We start from the raw sequence: 20,916 nt of genomic DNA on the forward strand, positions 1-20,916 counted from the left end.
TGTTTTGTATGCAGAAGATATCCTATCATGTGTACCACATTACTTCCATGTGGACATTTCCATTTGGAAACATCACTAATTTCTTTGTCTCTTAGAAGGTCTAGGACAGGAACTAGGACTCTGATTCTAGCCTAGTGATCTCAAGAATCCTGGGATATGAGATGAGACAGCATTTTAATTTACAACACCGGCACAGTCACTCAGAAAAGCCCAAAGGGAAACACCCTAGAAACCACAACAGAAAGATGGTACTTTAGCAGGAGTAGCCAGTTCCAAATAATCTGTTTGTGGCTTTCCCTACCTGTTTGATAACTTTGACCTTCACCTCCCATCTGTCTGGGACATCATCTGTTCTTCTCCCATGACCTAAACAAAGAACACTTTTCATTGGTCTTCTGTTGCTATAAAGCAGCCAACTCAGCTCTTGGATCCAAGTACAGGAGTTTCAATAGAGATCACATAGGGCTATCACAGACCCCAGGCACAGGCTTCCTTTGTTAAGGAAGCAAAAGCAGCTTCACACTGTACAGGGACGAGAGGTTTAAGGTGGAGAAGCATTCCAGAGAAGAGGTGCAATATTGTAAGGAGGCAGACTTACCTGAACAGAAAAGAGAAAAAAATCTTGATCATCTGTTATGGTCTAAATATTTATATCTCTCCAAAAAGACACTGAATCCTAATCCCCAATGTGATAGTATTAGAAGGTGGGGCCTTTGAGAATTATGAGTCCTTGTGAATGGGATTAGTGCCCTTATAAAAAGAGACTCTAGGCCAGGCGCGGTGGCTCATGCCTGTAATTCTAGCACTTTGGGATGCCAAGTTGGGCAGATCACTTGCGCTCAGGAGTTCATGACCAGACTGGGCAACATGGTTAAACTATGTCTCTACAAAAAAAAAACAAACAGAAATTAGCTGGGCGTGGTGGTGCACACCTGTGATCGCAGCTACTCAGGAAGCTGCGGTGGGAGAATCGCTTGAGCCTGGGAGGTTAAGGCTGTAGAGGGCTGAGACTGTGCCACTCCACTCCAGCCTAGGCAACGCAATGAGACCTTGTCCTCCCCCACAAAAGAAAACACCAATAATAATAATAAAAAACAAAAAGAGACCCTAGAGAGCTAGTTAGCTCTTTCTACCATGTGAAGTTACAGTGAAAAGGGACCACCTGTGGAGAAGAAGGCCCTCCCCAGACACCAAATCTGCTGGCACCTGATCTTGATCTTCCCGGCATCCAATACTGTGAGTAACAAATTTCTGCTGTTTGTAAGTTACTAAGTCTATTTGTTACAGCAGCCCAAACAGACTAAGATATCATCAAAGGACACTGGCTATTTTTTTTTCAGCCATGTAGAGTTTTTAAAAGTGAAAATATTAGGGACCAGAAAAAATATCCATTTAACAACCCCCACCCCACACACATACATAAAGCATAGATGATAACTGACTGTGGAGGGAAATGATGGAGAAGGATTACCGCTTGGGGAACAGATAATAGGGGTTAGGAATGAAGTCAAATAAAAGACTACATAAATGTCTAATGGTTCACAATAAGCAAAAAGCAGGATGGCTTGAAACCAAATTAACCATTCCAGTCTAATAAGCATTTTTCCTACAAGAAAATTATAGAATTATAAATTTTGCACATAATGGAGAGCAGAAAATATAATACACACAGATTTTATAATTTCATACAGTATTTGAGAAACATTACTTGGAAAATGGGGTGAACATTATAACTGGTGAAAATTTGCTAAGAGACCATAATTAAAACAGAATAGTAAATGATGTCTTAGCTCTTGAAAGGGTCACTATCGGGATTCTACTTAATGTCTTCATTACCAATTTGCAGTGAAAGTGGAAATTCATTCAGTGTAAGGATGGTATCTAACTGTGAGATGTTGCCAGGGGCAGGAGAGTGGTAGAAAAATAAACGAAGAGGTTAGAAACAACACAACTTAATTAAGTAGATCACCCAAAACACAAAAAATAAAGTAAAATAAATGAAGAAGAAAAACCCAAAACTCGCTGGCAATAATTCTAAAGGGAATGAAAAAAGTGACAACTGTTGACATTAGCTATAAAATAACTCAGCCTCAAAACAGGAACAGGACATAGCTAGTGAAAACAACAAATTAAGAATCTATCAACGAAAGACATATCAGTCCACATGTCCTGTTTTTAAAGAAATCAGGGTAGGCCTGCCCTTCTTCTCCATATTCTGTATATACTTGTTTTGATTTTACAGAAAACCTCATCTCCTTGGTTGTAATGAACATGCGTGTTGCTAGCTGAGCCATGTGATCTTGCTTCTTAATGATAAGTGAGCAGGAGGTAGTAAGAGTGATTAGACAAATTAGGGGGAGGTGTCCCTGGCAAGGATGGGTAAGGTTGGTGAGAACTGAGGTTTTGTGAGGCTAATCACATTTTTACTGTGTAGGCTGTCAGAGCACATAATATTCCATCAGAAAATCACATTGGAATGCTCTAAGCAAGTCCTTTGAGAATGGTCGAAAATGCATTACTCTCAAAGGGAAAAGATTAATGGTGACACTGATGGTAACAGAGCTTTTATAAAGTGGAGTTCTTACCTGAAAAGATGGGGAAAGAGAATATCAAAGAAAGAAAACATTATTGGAAGGTGGAGGCTGAATTAAGGAGGTAAGTTGAAATTAGGAAAACAAAAGGTAAGAAGTTTCTGATTGAGAACCTCATATGTGCCAAGTGTAAGAGGAATAGGATTTAATATTTAGGATACTGTAAAGCAGATATGGGAAAATGCCAAAGCAAATTTCCACAAGGAGAACATCTACTAGTTGCAGGAAAGAGTCTGCACATATTTGGTTCTACACCCTCATCTGGAACGTCCCTTGAGTCCTCCCAGCCTCCGGATCCACAGGTGAAAGCAGAAGATATGAAGAAACAGGTGCTCCTGATTTCCAAGACCCAAGAGAAACCAGCATTTGAGTTCATGACCTAATCTGGGGTTGCTCATCATCTCTGTGGCCTTAAATGTGTAAGTACCTTCCAGGTTTAACCATTCAGTTCTCTTATCTTCTTGACGGGTATGAGAACAAAGCACCTACGTTAAGTGAGGCACAATCTCCCAGATGAGACAGAAAATAGGGGCCTTGATCTCTTGCAATCATTTAAAGTCCCATAAGATCCAATATAAAAAGGGTATCCTAATGGCTTATACTTCAGGTAGTTATACTTAATTCACCTGATCCTTGGTCCGTACACATGGATGCATGGTCTGTACATGACCTCAGTAACCCATTTTTCAGGACTAGTGTTTACCTAAGCCATCAGACCATGTGTTAAACATGACTATGTAGAGGGTGTTTTCTAAAGAAAAGGAGATTTATAAATGAAAACTACAGTCTTTCCTCAGTATACACGAGGGATGGGTTCCAGGACATCCACATATAGCAAAATCTGCCAGTAAAGTCCCCTATTAGGTCCTGAGGAATCCATGTACATACAAAAACTGTCCTCCCTATATGTGGCTTTCAAACCTTGCCAATACTGTATTTTTGATCTGCTTATAAGTGAACTTGTGCCAGTTCAAACCTGTGTTGTTCAAGGGTCAACTGTATTATAAAAATTAGTTTATAAAATAAAAATCTGCTGAAATTTTTAAAAAAGCTTTCCCTCAGGCTGGGTGCAGTGGCTCACACCTGTAACCCCAGCATTTTGGGAGGCTAAGACGGGCAGATCACTTGATGTCAGGAGTTTGAGAATAGCCTGACCAACACGGCGAAACCCCGTTTCTACTAAAAAACACAAAAATTAGCCGGGTGTGGTGGCATGCACCTGTAATCCCAGCTACTTGGAAGACTGACGCAGGAGAATCACTTGAACCAGGAGGTGGAGGTTGCAGTGAGCCGAGATCATGCCACTGCACTCCAGTCTGGGTGACAGAGCGAGATTCTGTCTCATAAACAAATAACTAAAAATAAAAAATAAAAAAAGCTTCTCTTAACAAATGTCAAGCTTCCCCTTCGTGCTGAGCTTCGGAAATCAGCAGCCTCCAAGCCAAGCACCATTTTGCTCTTCAAAGTCTCCTAAACCTCCCACAGCGAAAGCTTAGTCACCTGCATTGGATGACAAAAGGAACCAAGCCATCTTCAACTTAAAATGACATTAGAATGAAGCTGTCCCAAGTTTCAAAGTAAGACTCCTGAGTCAGCTGCCTTTTCAAGATATGACAAGGGGTATGGGAACAAAAGAGAAACCAGGAGAGATGACCTAGCCTAGGGTGAGAGTCGGAGACATCCTTGAAGAAGACACACAGGAAGGTACTGAGAGGAGGAGGCAAGGCAGAAATGAAACAGAGGGACATTGGAGATGTATGGAGCAGGAATGGATGATATAATAGCTCTATGAAGTGCTGAGATCACTGCTGAAGTTGGAAGTTGAGCACTAGGATTCAGTTATTGCTACCATTCAAATTTTTGGTGAACTATCTTTATGCATATCATTTTAAGACCTTGTAAATGTTCACTTGTAATTCTTTATAGCCTCTAGAGCACCCAGCAATTGTTTCTTGAGTAACCTTGCTTGAGAAGCTACAAGATGAAAAGTGTGGTCCCTGCCATCAAGGGGCTCCGAGAAGGAGAATATAGGAGATAAGGGTTCTGCCTGAAGAAGACATCAGATCAAACAGGAACGGGGAAAAGCTTCTCAAAGGCACTAATACTTGAACTGAATTCTGAATTGGCTAAGTAGAGAAGTACTACCCATGATAGGTACTCAATTAGTATTTGTGAATTAATTTCAGCTCGCTTTCATTTGTAATGGTTACCTGAAATATCGTTTAAGGTCTGGGAGCTAGTTCTTATCACCACTGTTTTCATTATTGTCAATTAAAAAGATAAGTCTATCTATTTTAGTGTTCAAGGGTATAATCTGAAAAAATACTATATCTTACCTTTGGCAGGAGTGGGAAGTGTAGTCATAATTTTCCCAATTATGAGGTCTCTTCTTGTTCTATTATTTTATAGCAAAGTTTTAAAAGCCTTCAAAAATAGCACATTTTGCTCACTTGAAATGTGTTTGTATATTTTAGCATAAAATATACTCAGCAGCTCCTAACATAATTGGATGGCTATGCATTGCAAAAACTTGATTTCTTTTTAATCAAATTTTTAGAACCATACTGGGTTTCTTGCCAGTGCTGCAATAGTGAGCAATAAATACATCATTAGATCAATGGTGGTTCAATGATGGATTACTCAAAAGATAGTTCCAGCCAAGAGGAATAAGCACAGAAGTAACATTATGCAGAGATTAATAAAATATTGTTTAAAACATAGATACTGAGTTAATATAACAGGGAAGAAAACCCTGCAAAATAGAACAGAACAGCCATGGGTTTATAATATAGTGATATTGATCACAGATTTTCCTAAGTTCTCCAGAGCAGCCACACTACTATATATGCCTCTGATTATACCCAGAGATGAGAAGGAAAAAGTTATATATATAAAAAAAAAAAACTAACCAGGGAAGGCCTGCTGCTGTAATAAATTATTTAAAGGAAGCAGGGTGAGCAGGTTGTGAAGACAATATAAAACAGAATCAATGCCCCCAGGAAACCCCAAACCATCTACACCTCTATAAATTTCTTACCACCCTGTCTGGCATTTTACTGGAGGTATTTCTTTTCTACCACGCTACCCATCCCACCCCCGAACCTTCACTTTTTGTCCAGTTCTTTTCTCAGAGCTTAACATTTGTTTTCCTTCTGTAACCCAGGATGCTGTCTTCAGTTATATTTTTCAGCTTGTATCAGGAGTGTCTGTGAGGCCACAGATGAGTGCATCTGTCACTTCATTCATCTGGATCTTAAATTTCCCACTGACACTGTAAGCTGGGACTATCTAATATGATACACATATCAACACGACTTCAATATTATCCTTCATCTTTTTCTTTTTTCATACTACTGCTGTCATTAAATCCACAAGCTTAAGCTGTTGTGAAACTTCTGTAGCTCAACGACTGTCCTATATTAAAGGATATTACTAGACCCAAAAAACTAAAGTGAAGGTTAGGAAATTGAGGGGGCATTTTGGAGGAGAAATAGTAAAATGGCTAAAATGGAAGAACTGGGAGATGTTAAGAGGCTGATTGACTTAAAAAGTAAATTTTTTACAAGCAGATTTTGCTATGGGAATAAGGGTAAAAAAGAAGGATAAAAAACTTGAAAGGAATTTGTCAAAGGAAAGTTATGTGCCAGGAGAATGCCATAGCTAGAAAAATAAGTTATAATAGAATTGTTGCTTAGAAGCTTGCAATGACCTATGGCCCAGTTTCAAGAAAAATAGCTTTCTACTACAGTTTTTTAACTGAGCAGAAATCAGTCCTGTTGTATGATCAGGGGCTCTGGATAGTATATTTTAGGCTTTTCCATTTTTCTAAGTCTATCCAATCACACAGAAGTTAAGCATATAAAACATAAGCAACTCTATTTTGCCAAAGTACAAACATTATCAGTTTAACATGACAATAGAGAAAACAGCACAGGACTAAAACACAGGTCTAAGGGATTCTACACATAGGCTTTGCTGCTTTTATAATCTGTGACTTTAAGCAAATTATTTGCCTCTCTGGGTCAAGGCTGGCTTGAACTAATTATTATATATGGTAGTTAACTTCATAAAGAAAACTATTACAAGATCACATTCAATATAAGGAAAAATTTGAAGAAAAAGTTTAAAAAACTGTAGATGATATGAATGACTAAGCATAACCCTAGCATATCACCATGATGCAAAATAAAAACAATTTAAAATGCAAGGCCAAGTTTTCAGTTATTGGTGTCATCTTTGAATATGAAAGACAAGATCTAAATATTATCTTTTTGTAGCTGCTGTTTGCTCATCTGGAACAAAGTAGAAAAAAATCATTGTCCTCAAAGGATTGTTAAGATAAGTGACCTATCAACATGCCTGCCAAGTGTTTCTTTAAACAGAAATTACTCTGTAAAAGTCCCATGATGATCCAGTGGTCTGGAACAATCCAAGTTCAATACCCCAGCCTATCCACATCCTTTTGTTATCAGGATACTTGTCATCTCTGAAAGAAGTCATTTGGATTTTTAGGTAGTTGGATGGTAGAAAGAGGGAAGGGTAACTTCTGATAGATCCTTTCTCTTTCAAACCTTATTTAGGAGCCTTAAATGGAGAATTATGCCAGTCTGAAATAGGAGAACAGAATCCAAATGTCAGTATCAAATGATAAATAAAAAACTAATTGGCAGTAATTAATAAAAATTCACAGTGATCTCAGTGAAAGGAGAGGTAGCAAACAATTCTCAACCCACATCTCTTGTTACAATGAGAAAATCTATTTACCCAATTAATTAGGCAGCTCAAAATACTCCTAAGGTGACTTTCAGAAAATAAGAATCCCTGGGCCTCTGGGTGGGTGGCCTGAGCCACTCTTCCTGACCACAAGCAAAATAGCCACAGCTTTCCAAGGAGATCCTAGATCTCATATAGTCAGTAGCAGCCCAGCTGAGGTGCTGGGCTTTGTTCTAGAACAGCTTTTAAAGAGAAAAAGGGTGCCTCATGAGGATAAGGATTCTACCTTTCAGAAGGAAATGCTCAACCATGTGAGTTAGAACTGGCAAAGTCACTCCCAGAGCATCCCAGGACTCCACCGAACTCAGAGTGGGGAGTGAAGGAAATAAGACTGGGGTTGTGGGGGGCGGTCTTAAATTCATCAGGTCTTGTTTCATCAGGAGGACTTCCTTAGAATCAGGGCTGACCTGGAATAGGTATAGCTGACGATTCCAAAACACTTTCAAACATAGGACAAAAGAGGTCCATTGTTGAAGACAAGAGTTAATGCATTACCTATAAATTTCACATGGCCAGTAAAGGCTACCTGGACATTTCTAAACAATTATTTGTTAAATCAACTCATAGACTATAATTGTTCTTTTATGTCATTAACACCATTCCAGTGCTTCTCAAAGTACAACGAAGGGATCCCTGGCATCAGAATCAGTTGGGGGTGCCTGTGAAAATGCAGATTCCTAAGCTCCACCCCAGACTCCTAAATTGAAACCCTGGAACTGAAGTCCAGCCCAAGAACTGAATTTCTAAGAAACAGCCTAGTTAATCTGGATGATTCATATCAAGGTAGGAAAATTATTATGCCTCTATAGTCCATTAGAAATTTAAAGACACTCACAGATTGGCGTTGTGCATGTTTTCCCCAAAATGTTTATATACCATAAAATTGAAAACAATACTTCTTGTGATGAGTTCTTAAAAATCAGTACAGTTTATTCTGCTCATATATAATGAACACCATTATTAAAATGTAATTATGAGCATAAAATTATTGGGAAAAATATCAACTATGCTTCTCAAAAATACTGCCTTTATTTTGCCACCAAAGTAATTATGCTATTAAAGGAATTTATTGTTTTTTAAAGTATCAGTCACTTGGCTGCAAGAACTTATTAAGCTATTATACTCCTCTCATACTCTTTTAGTCATCAGAATTTTTGTGATAAAGCCTTTTTATTATTTTTAAACTATAAACTGTGTACCATTGCAACTAGTGATTAGACTGAATATGAATATATGTCCAAGTTATAAATTCCTAAAAGCGTGTTTCATTAATTACTATGGCAGTCTTAACTATAGCCTCTGCAATAAAGCTCTGTTTATTTCTATTAAGGTGGGTTTTTTGTTTTTTTTTTTTTTTGGTGCAAAACGATTTCGTTTTAATGCATTCTTTTAACAAGCAAAAGCAAATGGTTTCGATATACATGCCATACTGCAAAGCTGTAAACCAGTGTTGCATGGTGATGTGACAAGCACCACATTTCTAGAGGGATTATTGTTTTTTTCTCCTACAAGCTCCCCTTCCCCAAGCCGTGGCTATAATTATTGCACAAAATGCAGTTTGCCGTTTGTAGAGACAAACACTCCCATCTCCCACTCTCCCTCACCAAAACTGCAAGTTCAGGCCAAATATTGAATGAAAATAGAACTTGTGAGGCAGGCTTTGTTTGTAGCATGTTGTTTCTGCTAAGAGTTGCCCCCTACCCACGCTCCACCCAAGTGTACATGTTATGTTTTAACAGATGGGCCGGCTGGCGGCTGCTGGGCTGTAAAACAGGAACGCGGAATCTGCACCAAGTGGTATTGAACTGAACGCTCGTAAAGTTCACGGACATACTCTGACCCAGACAGACCAGGCAGATGCAGACATGCTTACACATACACACTCACTAACACCCCACAGCTCAAAAGGTCCATCTCTGTGACCCAAAGGAAGTTCAAGGTTGAGTTTCCCCTTCAAATATTTACCTCATTCACCTATTAATTTTATAAACATACACATACTCACACATATACACGTATATATGTATGTATATGCGCATCTACATCTACATCTACACATACAGAACTATATATCTCAACATTTTCATGTATTTTCAAAGGTCTAATCATCCCCAAATTCTGGACCTGTCTAGTATTTTCAAAAGCTCTCATTCATGTTAAATAAGAATTACAAGAAGACATCGTACTGAATCTATTTAGTCCACACATAATATAAACAACATGCATGTAGTTGGCCTAGGAAAAACAAGCTGCTTTTTACTACCTTAGCATTAAGGGGGCAAAAAAAAAATCTAACCCAGACCAAGTCACAAACGGAGTGTCAGGTTTAACCTTGAGTTCTTTGCTGTCAATTCCTGACTCAACTTCATCACTTAAACACGCAGGTGCTCAAACACCAACCGACCAGGCTGTCGATCCCTTTTGCAGCCTCTAGGATTCTCCGGGGCTCTGGGCACCAGAACCGACAGCAGCTCCCACCTGGTCCTAACGAAGTCCTTCGGACACCCCTAGCGAATAGATGTGGAGGTCCGAGCACCTCAGGAGGGACATGGATTCAAGTGCCAATAGAAAGCAATTACTTTACAAAGTTCAAAGCCCAGCAGTGCTGTCAATTCTTCTCAGTAGCTGCAAAGCACTGAAGCCTCCGCTACAGACCCCGGCTGTACACTTCGGTTCTTTGGCGCTGAGATCCACCCTGAACCCGATAAGCGCTCGCTCAGCCTGGGGATCCAGACGGGGACGCGGGTCTTATCTTGCGGCACCGCGCGGGTAATTTCTCAGGAACCGCGGTCCGCACGCCGCGGGCGCGGAGGCCGTCCCAGCTCTCCGTGTCGTCGCCGCAGAGGGGCAGGGGACGCGTCCCGGCCCCACCTACCCAAGTCAATTACCCCAAGTTGGTGCGGACGGGAGCCGCGTCCCGGGCGGAGTTGGGATGCTTTGAAAACAACAAGTTCAGGAGTGGGGATATTGGCATGGAGTGAATCCCGCCCGGCCCTGGCCTCCGCACAGAGGTCACGCTCGGACGAACGGACAACGGAGCTCCAGGACACGTCCCGTCCCCGATCGCCCGCCGCCGAACCGCGCAGAGAGGAGCCGCTAGCTCGGCGCGCGGCCACTCACCCTCCTCGCCGAGTCCCGATCGCAAACCGACGTCCCTGCTGTGGGTTCTAAGTCCCAAGTTGCCCCCACTCGGTGTCTGCTCACGCCCCAGCGGACCGGGGCACATTGGCTCCGGCGGGCACCTCAGGAGGAGTACGGCAAGCCTGGCGGCCGCCGCGACTCAGCCGCCCGGAGCGCGCTGACAGTTCACGGACCTGCTCAGCGAATGAGGCGGAACGCCGGGCAGAGCCGAATAGGCTCCGGAGGGGAGGCGGGGCCGCGCGGCGGGAGGGGCGGAGCCAGCCCCGGGGCGTCATCAACTCATGACCGGCGGAGCCGGCAGCCAATCGTGGTGGCGCTGGGGCCGCCCCGTAGCCGCTGTCCGAGGGCAGCCTTGGGAGACGCGCCGGCGGCGGGGAAGTTGGCTTCTGCGAAGTGCAGTGGCTGCCGGCGGTGGCTGCGGGGCTCGCTGCAATGGGACGCGAGCAGCTCTGAAGGGAGGCGGCGGCCCCAGAAGGAAGTTGGCTGAAAGAGACCAGGAGCCCCCGGAGCGGCCGCGCGCCCGCTGTGGAGCAAAAAGCCAACCGCAGCGCGGATCGGCACTCCAGTACCTGGCGCCCACAGGAGGCGCGGAACTTAGCTGCCGCAGAGGAGCCCCGGCCGGAGGAAGCTGAGGGCCCAGAAAGGAAGAGTTTAGGACCGGGTCGCCCAGCCACAGGTGGAAACCCGGGCTCCATGGAAAAGGTTCTCATCTTGATCTGGTTCTCTCTGAAACAAAACTCCAGGCCTGCAAACCTCCCAAAGTTCAGCATACGTCCCCATCCTCACCCCTGCCTTCCGGGCCACCCGCAGCGGGGAACTTATCGGCGCCTGGGGTCTCCTCCTCCCGACCCAGGGCGTCGCGGGCACAGCTGGCGGCCAACAGGGGGCTTGGGCGCTCCACGACGCCGGAACCTGCGAGACCCTCCCTCTGGGCGGGCTGCCCTGCGGGGTGCCATCCTCTGCGGTGACTTCTGCTGCTGTCTTCTGGGTCCGCTAGGATTCCGTTGAGGGAGGGCTAAAATCATCCATTTTCGTGGACAGGAAGCCCCAGAACGAACCACATCTGTCCCACTCTGCGCTTGCGCCTCCTTCCCCTTTGCAAGCTCCTGGCTGGGATGGGAGACATTGGGCGAGCTCGGAGATCCCGAACTCTCGGGGGTCACTCGTGGCTGAACAGCCCTGGAATATAGCCTTGTGGGCCCTTTCCGCCTAACCCCACAGGACCATGCTACTCCTCTTGTCAACCGGTTTCTGAGCCCCTACCCTGGCTGCAGCACCGGCTCGCACAAGCGCGCTGAGCTAATAACAGAATCAAAAGCGGTGGGTTGGGTGTTCTTGCTTTCCTGGCTGAAGCCTAGAATGTAAGCAAGCCCTAGACGTCAGCTCTGGGTGGGTAGAGGCCTCTCCCTGTATAGAACTGCACTTGCCATGGGTAGGCACCCAACCCATATTAGTAAGAAGGAATGCATGCCTGCCCATAACAAGAAAGGGGTCAAGCAACCTGCTGCCCTGTTACTCACCTTCTCCACTCACCTCTTGCTTTCAGCCCAAGCCCACTTCAGACCATTGTCTCATTCACGTCCCAGAAGTCCTAAAGGTCTTTCACAGTACGGGCAACTATTTACATGTAAGGGAGCCGCAGATGTTATTTCAATGCCATCTGGCCTCTATAAGGTCCCATATCATGACAAGGTTCTGATGATGGGAAAGGTCCATAGGAAGGTTGTCAGAAGGGCAAGAGACTAGGGCATGGACAGCCCTTTGCAGACCATGAAAAGTTGCTCAGTAATGCAAAAATTGTCCATATCTAAGTTCCTTCTTTTCTAGCTAGTGAACCAAAGGACTGCTACAGGCAAGGAAGACCATCTGACTCAATTCCAGAGGTTCCTTAGCATGCTGCTGAATGGCTAGGAGAATGGCCTTTGCCCATAAAGCATTAGATGCAGACCACATGATTGGAGGTTTATTCATCAGGTTTCTGCCCAGGTCTGGATTGGATAGGGACAAGGCTGGAGGTGCCACACGGGAGAGAGGACCAAAGAGAGAGAAGACTTGACTCCCTGCCTGATTCTAGCAGAACTCCACTTTGATGTGTTTTTTAAATTGTGCTCTTCTGTTTGCCCTAGACAAACAGCCTCCATGAAAATGGAGGCTGCCATGAGACATCATCTTTGACTAGACTTATTAGGAAATGCTCATGGAAGAAATATACCTTTTTTTGGGATTTTTTCCCCCACCACACTTCAGAATACAACTAGAGAAAAAGTTTGCCAACAGTGCTTATCATATTAGCACCTTGTGAAGGTATTTCATAGATGCTGATTATTATTTTTAAAATCATTTTAGAAATAGGAGCCAAACACTGGCTTGTGAATGTACTTACTTTAGTATTTACATGATGAAAAAAGGAAATAAAGAAAGTTTCCTGTCATGAAACAAGTTAGAATTAAACAGGTGACTTTCATGTCCTGATTTCCAAGGTTTTCTGTTTGTTTCAGACAGATAAGATCATCCATGGGTTCTTGGACAAGTAACAGATCTCATTTTCCCTTGTAGAACAGAAGACATGGAAAAATCAGCACATTCAGACTACATTCGTATTTCCATACCACCTTTTGCTGTAATCAATTTTCAGCAAGAGCCCCTAACATCTCTTGAGTTTGGGCCATGCCCATAGTCTACAAGGGAAAATGAGATCTGTTACCACTCCAGTAACCCATGCTTACTCTATCTGTATGGAACAAACAGAGAACCGTGAAAATCTGTATGCAGACATCGCTTGTTTAGTTCCAACCTATTTTGCAAAAGGAAACTTCTTTCACTCAAAGAGATGACATTTACAGGATGGCTTGGGAATAAGAAGATTCAGGTGGGACCATGGAAGCCAGGTTTGTTCTTCTGTGGATGGTAAGATTGTCTTCAGGCACTGTCACTTCTTTCGAACACTGAGACAATATTTTAGAATCTCCTAAATTTCAATAGGAGGTGAGTCGTAGAAGCCATGGGTTCCAATCTTAGCAGCTACTGTGGTAAGTGCTCCTGGCAATCACTCATCTTTGTTTACTCTTGCTTCTTTGGCTATAAAACAGCAGTGGCCGAATTGGTCCACTATGTGTAGCTGCTTAAAGGAGACACCATGACAGTGGTTATGAAGCACTGCAAATGCATTCATTTATAGTAGTACTAACTGCTAAAAAGGAGATGAAAATGATGTTGAGATGGGAAAAGTGTGCTATGAACAATTCCTATTTATGGTGCAACTTACATTTTCTTTCTATTTACATGTGCAATTTCCTTCTTCCTTCCTTCCCTACCTTCCTTTCTTTCTTCCCTTCCTCCCTCTCTCCCTCCTTCCCTCTCTTTTTCTTTCTTTTTTTTCTCTCTCCCTCTCTTTTTTTCTTCCTTTCTTTTCTTCCCAGATTCTCACTCTGTCATCCAGGCTGGAGTGCAGTAGTGCAATCTCGGTTCACTGCAACCTCTGCCTTCCAAGTTCAAGTGATTCTCTTGCCTCAGCCACACGAGTACCTGGGATTACAGATGTGGGCAACCACGCTTGATTCATTATTATATTTTTAGCAGAGACGGGGTTTTGCCTTGTTCGTCAGGCTGGTCTCAAACTCCTGTCTTCAAGTGATCTGCCTGCCTCGATCTCCCAAAGTGCTGGGACTATAGGCGTGAGCCATCACACCTTGCCCATTTATTTTAATTTCATTATATTATTGTCCTTTCAGTCTATAAGTGGAAATGAGAGGAAACCATCCTCATTCTTTAAGGAAGAATACAGCTTCTAAAAGTTTTGGTTACCAAAAGTTTTTGAAGGTGTAATGAGAATGAGTTACCAAAACAGGAAGAGTTGTAGAAGCAGACCTAGAGTTGAGGAAAATTTTACTTATGTGGATATATTTTTTTTCTTCTCGCTGGTTCCTACCACCTCTCTTAACATATGTTTACTGAGAAAGTTGTTCACATTTTGAAGAGGTTGAGCTAAAGGTCTTAGCAAAAAATGCAGACAGAAGCTGCAGATTCTTTTTTTTTTGAGACAGAGTCTTGCTCCATCACTCAGGCTGAAGTGCAGTGGTACGATCTCAGCTCGCTGCAACCTCCACCTCCTGGGTCCAAGCGATTCTCCTGCCTCAGTCTCCTGAGTAGCTGGGACTACAGGCAAGTGCCACCAAGCCCAGCTAATTTTTTGATTTGTATTTTTAGTAGAGACAGGGTTTCCCCATGTTGGCCAGGCTGGTCTTGAACTCCTGACCTCAAGTGATCTACCTGCCATGGCCTCTCAAAGTATTAGGATTACAGCATAAGCCACCACACCCAGCCCGGAAGCTGCATATTCTACTACTAGCTCTGCAATGTATTCATTCTGAGACCTTGGGCATATCATTAACCTTCCATATCTTAGTTTTCTATCTGGGAAACTGCAGTGGTACTTATGACCAATTTCACAGAGATGACAGCAGTAACTAATGATAGGCACTTAGATTTTAGACTTAATGGGAGTTAGTTCCCTTGACACAGCAGTATGAGAACAATAATAGCCAAAGAGTGAAAAAGCTGGATTATCCCTTAGAAATGAACTGTATCATTACTGATTATGAATACCCCAAATCATGACAGATTCTCATGTAAGAATGCCAGGGAAAAGTAGCCATGAGCTATAATACACAAAATTGTTTACTACCCAAGATAATCTAGGTGCTAATACGGATGGTACTACATCTGTGAAATTCTGAAACCCATGAAGGATTTGAAGATATAAAGCCAAATAAAACATAATACAGAGGGAAATGATTTTGATTATGTAACACTTATATATAGCATTTCATTTTACATTAAATTGCTTTTCAGTCATTGGTTCATTCTTCATAGCACACCTGGGGAGTACATCTGTTTATTTATTCTCTCTTCACAACTGAGGCAACTGAGACTAAAACAGGCAAAGTGGTTTGTCCAAGAGCAAAGCCAGGGTCAGGGTGAGAAATTGTTTATTCATTTAATCATGCATCTATTCTTGGCAAGGCACCAAAGTCTGTGTCGTGGTGGTGCACAGAGATGGATACTGTCTATGTGGCCTCTACCTTGCAAGAGCCTGCAGTCTATTGAGACAATAAGCAGTTCATGAATTCTGTCTCTCAGAGTGCTCAGACAGCAAGGACCAGGGTTCAGAGGAGGAGAGGGTGAGAGTTCCCTAGGATTCCTGGAGAGAGTGGGATACAGGGCCCTTGAGGGATGGGCAAAATTTTGGCAAATGAAAGGGTGGCTAGTGGGAATGACACAGACACGAAGGGGCAAATTTAAGATGTTTTGGAGAATGTCTGACTACAGCAGGGCCATTGTAGGGAAAGGGCAGGAGAGTGGAAAGGAGAGAGTTTTTCAAGATGCTGAATGCTCAGCCAAAATACATGGATGAATCCATGAATACACGGATTTCAGCCTAATGGGCAAATGGGGGTTGGACTTATCTCTGATTTCTCCTATTCACTCTTTATTTTAACATGTACTGTCCCTAGTGCTAAATACGTGCTTAGTCTACAGGTATTTTTCCACACATCAGCTTTTCTAACCTTTGTGTCACTCTAATGAGATACATATTATTATTCCTCCTTTAATGGATTAAAGAAACTGATGCACTTAGAGGTTGAGACTTGCCTACAATCATGTAGCTAATAACTGACATATGTGAGATCTGAAAAAGTAGGATCCCTGACTTCTGCATGGATACAGATGGAAAGAACGAGTGCAGATTCTGGAGAGTATACTCAGGATGCCCGTCTGATAACATGCCCCTCACCTTATTTCAGTGTTATTCCAGAAAAAAAATAAGTACACAGGGGAGAATTTTTTTTTTTCTTTTGAGACAGGGTCTCACTCTGTTGCCCAGGCTGGAGTGCAGTGGTGCGATCTTGGCTCACTGGTTCAAGCAATTCTCCTGCCTCAGCCTCCCAAGTAACTGGGATTATAGGCACGTGCCACCACACCTAATTTTTGTATTGTATTTGTATTATTTATTTATATTTTTTGAGATGGAGTTTTGCTCATTTCCCAGGCTGGAGTACAGTGGCATCATACTGGCTCACTGCAACCTCCGCTTCCCCAGTTCAAGAGATTCTCCTGCCTCAGCCTCCCAAGTACCTGGGATTACAGGTGCCTGCCACCATGCCCAGCTATTTTTTTTGTATTTTTAGTAGAGACAGGGTTTCATCATGTTGGCCAGGCTGGTCTCAAACTCCTGACCTCAAGTGATCCAACTGCCTCAACCTCCCAAAATGCTGGGATTACAGGCATGAGCCACTGTGCCTGGCCAAAATGGAACATTTTAAAATCCCAAATCTACTACACAACAGACTGTCCTTTATGACTGAAGGCATGGAGATTTGTAAATAAAAGGTTGAATGTTTCTCCATGTTTGTTTATTTGCTTGGTTTTTCTTTCTTTTTTTTTTTTTTTAGGAAGTTTGAAAGAAAGAAAAATATGCCAGGATGATTAAGTTTCATCTAAGATTTTTAAGGCTCCCTCCTAAAAAATGTGGAAAACAAGCACTAGAACAGAATATTGTCCCTGATTTCTACCCTGTCTTAAAAACACCATGACATTTTCCTTGATTTCAAGAATATAGAAAATAATCATGGCCCTTTAAATTATGTGACTGTTTCAAAGCCAAATGGAAACAAGGAAAAACCACATTTGTTTTCTGCCTCCCTTTTCCAAGAAGCTGAAAATACAATGCAAATGAGTCCTTAGTCCTGGGTTAACATCCTTACAAGAACTGCCCCTTGTTCCCAGGGTAGAGATTTCTCCTCTTCCTCCTCATTCTCACCCACACCAACTTGAAATAGGTCTCCAAGTCCCATTTTGACCACATATTATTTCAGTCACATGCAGGAGATGAGAAGAGGCTAAATGTAGCTATGCAAGACTAGCAAGACTCATCAGTAAACTGGAAAACAACTTCAGGCTTACCATCAACAGTGGGTAGTTAACATCAGTTTAAAGACTGTGTGAATGTACACAGATGTTTTCTAAGAATATTTTTCAGAAGAGTGTAATTATAGGTATAATCTCTAACTGGATTACAAATGATAAATAGGAGAAGGTTAGCAAATTGTATTTCAGGGCTATTTGCTGTACTTACCTGCCTGCCATTATTGGCCCTGTCTTTCTTTGTGACCACAGACTGTGTTGTTTATTAGTCTTGGTAGTAAGGGGGAATTGCTGTACAGTAGTTTTATGTTAGGAAAGGATCTTACAGATGATGATAAAGGTTGCAGGAAGGACTGTTGAAGTGTTTTATTTTGCTATTTGTTTCAATTTTAAAGGCTGTGACTAGGACTTCATACCTGTCTAATAAGCATGCATGTAACATTTTTATATTTGCTGAGTGCTTTACAGTCCTCCATTAGTTTCCACAATACCCCTTGGGGGTAGGTCAGTATTACCGCCTACAGTTTACATATGAGGAAATTTAAGACACAAAGGGATTATATGATTTGTACAAGGTCACCCAGCATGCAAGTCTAGCTAATAAAAGATGACTGCAAAGCTCTTCCTAAATAAAAAGTATCTTATAAATGTTAGGTAGTATTAATGGGTATGATCCCAGGATGAGTAAAATACTCTCCAGGAGTAAAGTGCTCATACATGGTATATAAGATTAATTCTCTCTCTCTCTCTTTTAACCTCAGGGTGACTTTTGAAATAGTTAATCTTGAACCTGACTATGCATCAGAAACGTCTCTAAAGTTATTAGAACATGTGAGCACATGGGCCCCTACTCAACTGACAGAATCATAATCTGGGCAGTGGGACTTAGATAATTATGCCTTGAAAAATCTCTGTGGGGGATTTGGATGCTCAGCCAGAGTTGAGAACCACTACTCTAGGCTAGAAGAGTAACGTCAGTCAAGTCAAGAGTAACAACAAAACACTGTGGAGTTAATTCAGGAGAGAAAGTCTAGTGTCTTTCAGGCCTCTGTCCAGCTAGCTCACAACTATTATTAGAAGAGGACCTGCCTCCCTGAAATAATCAACTGTAATAACCATGTGTGAAATTCCAGGAAATAGTGCAGAGATTAAAGTTTATTTAAAAACCACCAGTTTTTGAAAGTTATAATTTACTGGGTATATTTACTGGCGCACCCTTGGGATATTACTGTGTTTAATGTTTTTATTCTGAATTCTTTGTACTTCTTCATAATCAACATGGTAAGAACCTATAATATCTGCCCATTCATCCATCTGCTAAACACTTATTGAATACTTGCTGTATGGAGGTTTCAGAGTGAAAATAATGATCTTTTTCCAGAAGTTTATAATCAAGAAGCAGACACAGGCAAAAGCAACCAACCAACCAAAAACCTGAAGGCACACATATGATAATAAAAGGTATAATCAAAGTGTTAGATGAGGCATTATTCATAATTGCTAAAAAGTAGAAACAATTCAAATATCCATCAACTGATAAATGGATAAATGTGGTATACCCATACAATGAACTATTATTATTATTCAACAATGAAGTGGAATGTATACTGATAATGTTACAATATGGATGGATCTTAAAAACACTGTGCTAAGTGAGAGAAGCCAGTCACAAATGTGGTATACCCATACAATAAACTCTTATTATTATTAAACAATAAAGTGGAATGTAGTACTAATACATACTACAGCATGGATGGATCTTAAAAACACTATCCTGGCCAGGCGTGGTGGCTCATGCCTGTAATCCCAGCACTTTGGAAGGCCGAGGCGGGTGGATCATGAGGTCAGGAGATCGAGACCATCCTGGCCAACATGGTGAAACCCTGTCTCTACTAAAATACAAAAAAATTAGCCGAATGTGGTGGTGTGTGCCTGTAGTCCCAGCTACTCAGGAGGCAGAGGCCGGAGAATTGCTTGAACCTGGGAGGCGGAAGTGGCAGTGAGCTGAGATCGTGCCACTGCACTCCAGCCTGGTGACAGAGCAGGACTCTGTCTCAAAAACAAACAAAACCAAAAATGCTATGTTAAGTAAGAGAAGCTGGTCACAAAGGACCACATATTTTATGATTCCATTTACATGAAATGTCATGAATAGGCAAATCTGTAGAGACAGAAAACAGATGGTTGCCTAGGACTGGGGATGGGGAAGGATGGAGAAAATGGGGAACTGCTAGTGGGTCCAGGGTTTCTTTTGGAGTGATGAAATGTCCTAAAATTGATTTGTGGTGACAGTTGCACAACTCTGTTGACTATACTAAAAACCATTCAATTGTATGCTTTAAATGGGTGAACTGTATGATATGCAAACTGTATCTCTTAATAAAGATGATAGATAGATAGATAGATAGATAGATAGATAGATAGATAGATAGAGATGTACAAACTTGGAGGAAAGAGATTCGGATTGGAAGAAAGTGGTGGGAAATTTTCTGGAGGAAATGACATTTGAACTGATTCAAAAAGGATGATTTTTTTTTTTTTTTTAAGATGCTATGGATGAAAGGAGGGAAGGTATACCCAAAGAGACACTCAAAGTGAGGGTACTTTCATGCAACGGCAAGTTATCTGGAATAGAGTTTAGGATGCATGAGGGATACAGTAGATGGAAGCTAGATGCAGGGCTTTTACTGCCATTCTAAGTTATGTGGTTTGGTTTTCATTTTTGGAGGCAAAGTAAAGCCATGACAGGTCTGTGAGTGGATGATCAGACCTGTGATTTGGAAGGATAATTAAAAGTGGTGATGAGGTAGATGGAAAATGGTGTGGGAGGACAGTGAGTAAGGGAGGCCATTTAGGAGGCAAAGGCATTGCAATGTGTAGGTGAGAGATGAAGAAGCCTTCAACTACTGCAACAGCAGTGAGGACTGAAACAAGGAGACAGATTTTTTTTAATAGAGACAGGATCTCACTATATTGCCCAGGGTGATCTCGAACTCCTGGGCTTGAGCAGTCCTCCCACCTTGGCCTCCCAGAGTGTCAGGATTACAGGTGTGAGCCACTGCGCCCGACCAAGGATACACATTTGAGAAATGGTTAAGAAGTATAATCATTGAGCTCACTTACTCCCTGATGGCCCTGGGGAGTAGGTGGAAAAGCATAGAAATTGGACAGCACACTATCTGAGACCACAAAAGGGCATGGGTCCTTTTTTGATAAGTTATTTTGAATGTAAAAACTTTTGTTAAAATAATGTCCAGCAACCAAATTGTAGCTCTTTGCATCTGTTAACGAGCATTTGATTACAGACAGGAAATGACCTTATAAAGTCATTTCCTCTTTCTGGGCCTCACTGTTCTCATCTCAAAAATAAGGATAGTAATCAAATTTCTTAAATTTCTTAACAAAGGAATGTATATTGTGGATCAAATATGGATTGAAGACAGAAATGCAATCCAACCATTCTGTGAGCACTTTCCAATCAGACCTC

At 42.1% G+C, this 20,916-nt stretch overlaps 1 protein-coding gene across 1 annotated transcript in view; it reads right to left on the reverse strand.

Annotated features, from left to right (window-relative positions):
* MARCHF3 (membrane associated ring-CH-type finger 3) overlaps window positions 1-10,689 on the reverse strand; it is a 149,801-nt gene extending 139,112 nt beyond the window's left edge. The window contains exon 1 of the mRNA XM_012448109.2: window positions 10,485-10,689. The gene's annotated coding sequence lies outside the window, so the exon portion shown is untranslated. The remainder of the gene's footprint in view (window positions 1-10,484) is intronic.
* Between the last annotated feature and the right edge of the window lie 10,227 nt (window positions 10,690-20,916).

The sequence above is a fragment of the Aotus nancymaae genome, unplaced genomic scaffold (genome assembly GCF_030222135.1).
Source record: "Aotus nancymaae isolate 86718 unplaced genomic scaffold, 86718_ANA_hifiasm-v0.15.2.pri h1tg000064l_1, whole genome shotgun sequence".
NCBI classification, from domain to species: domain Eukaryota; kingdom Metazoa; phylum Chordata; class Mammalia; order Primates; family Aotidae; genus Aotus; species Aotus nancymaae.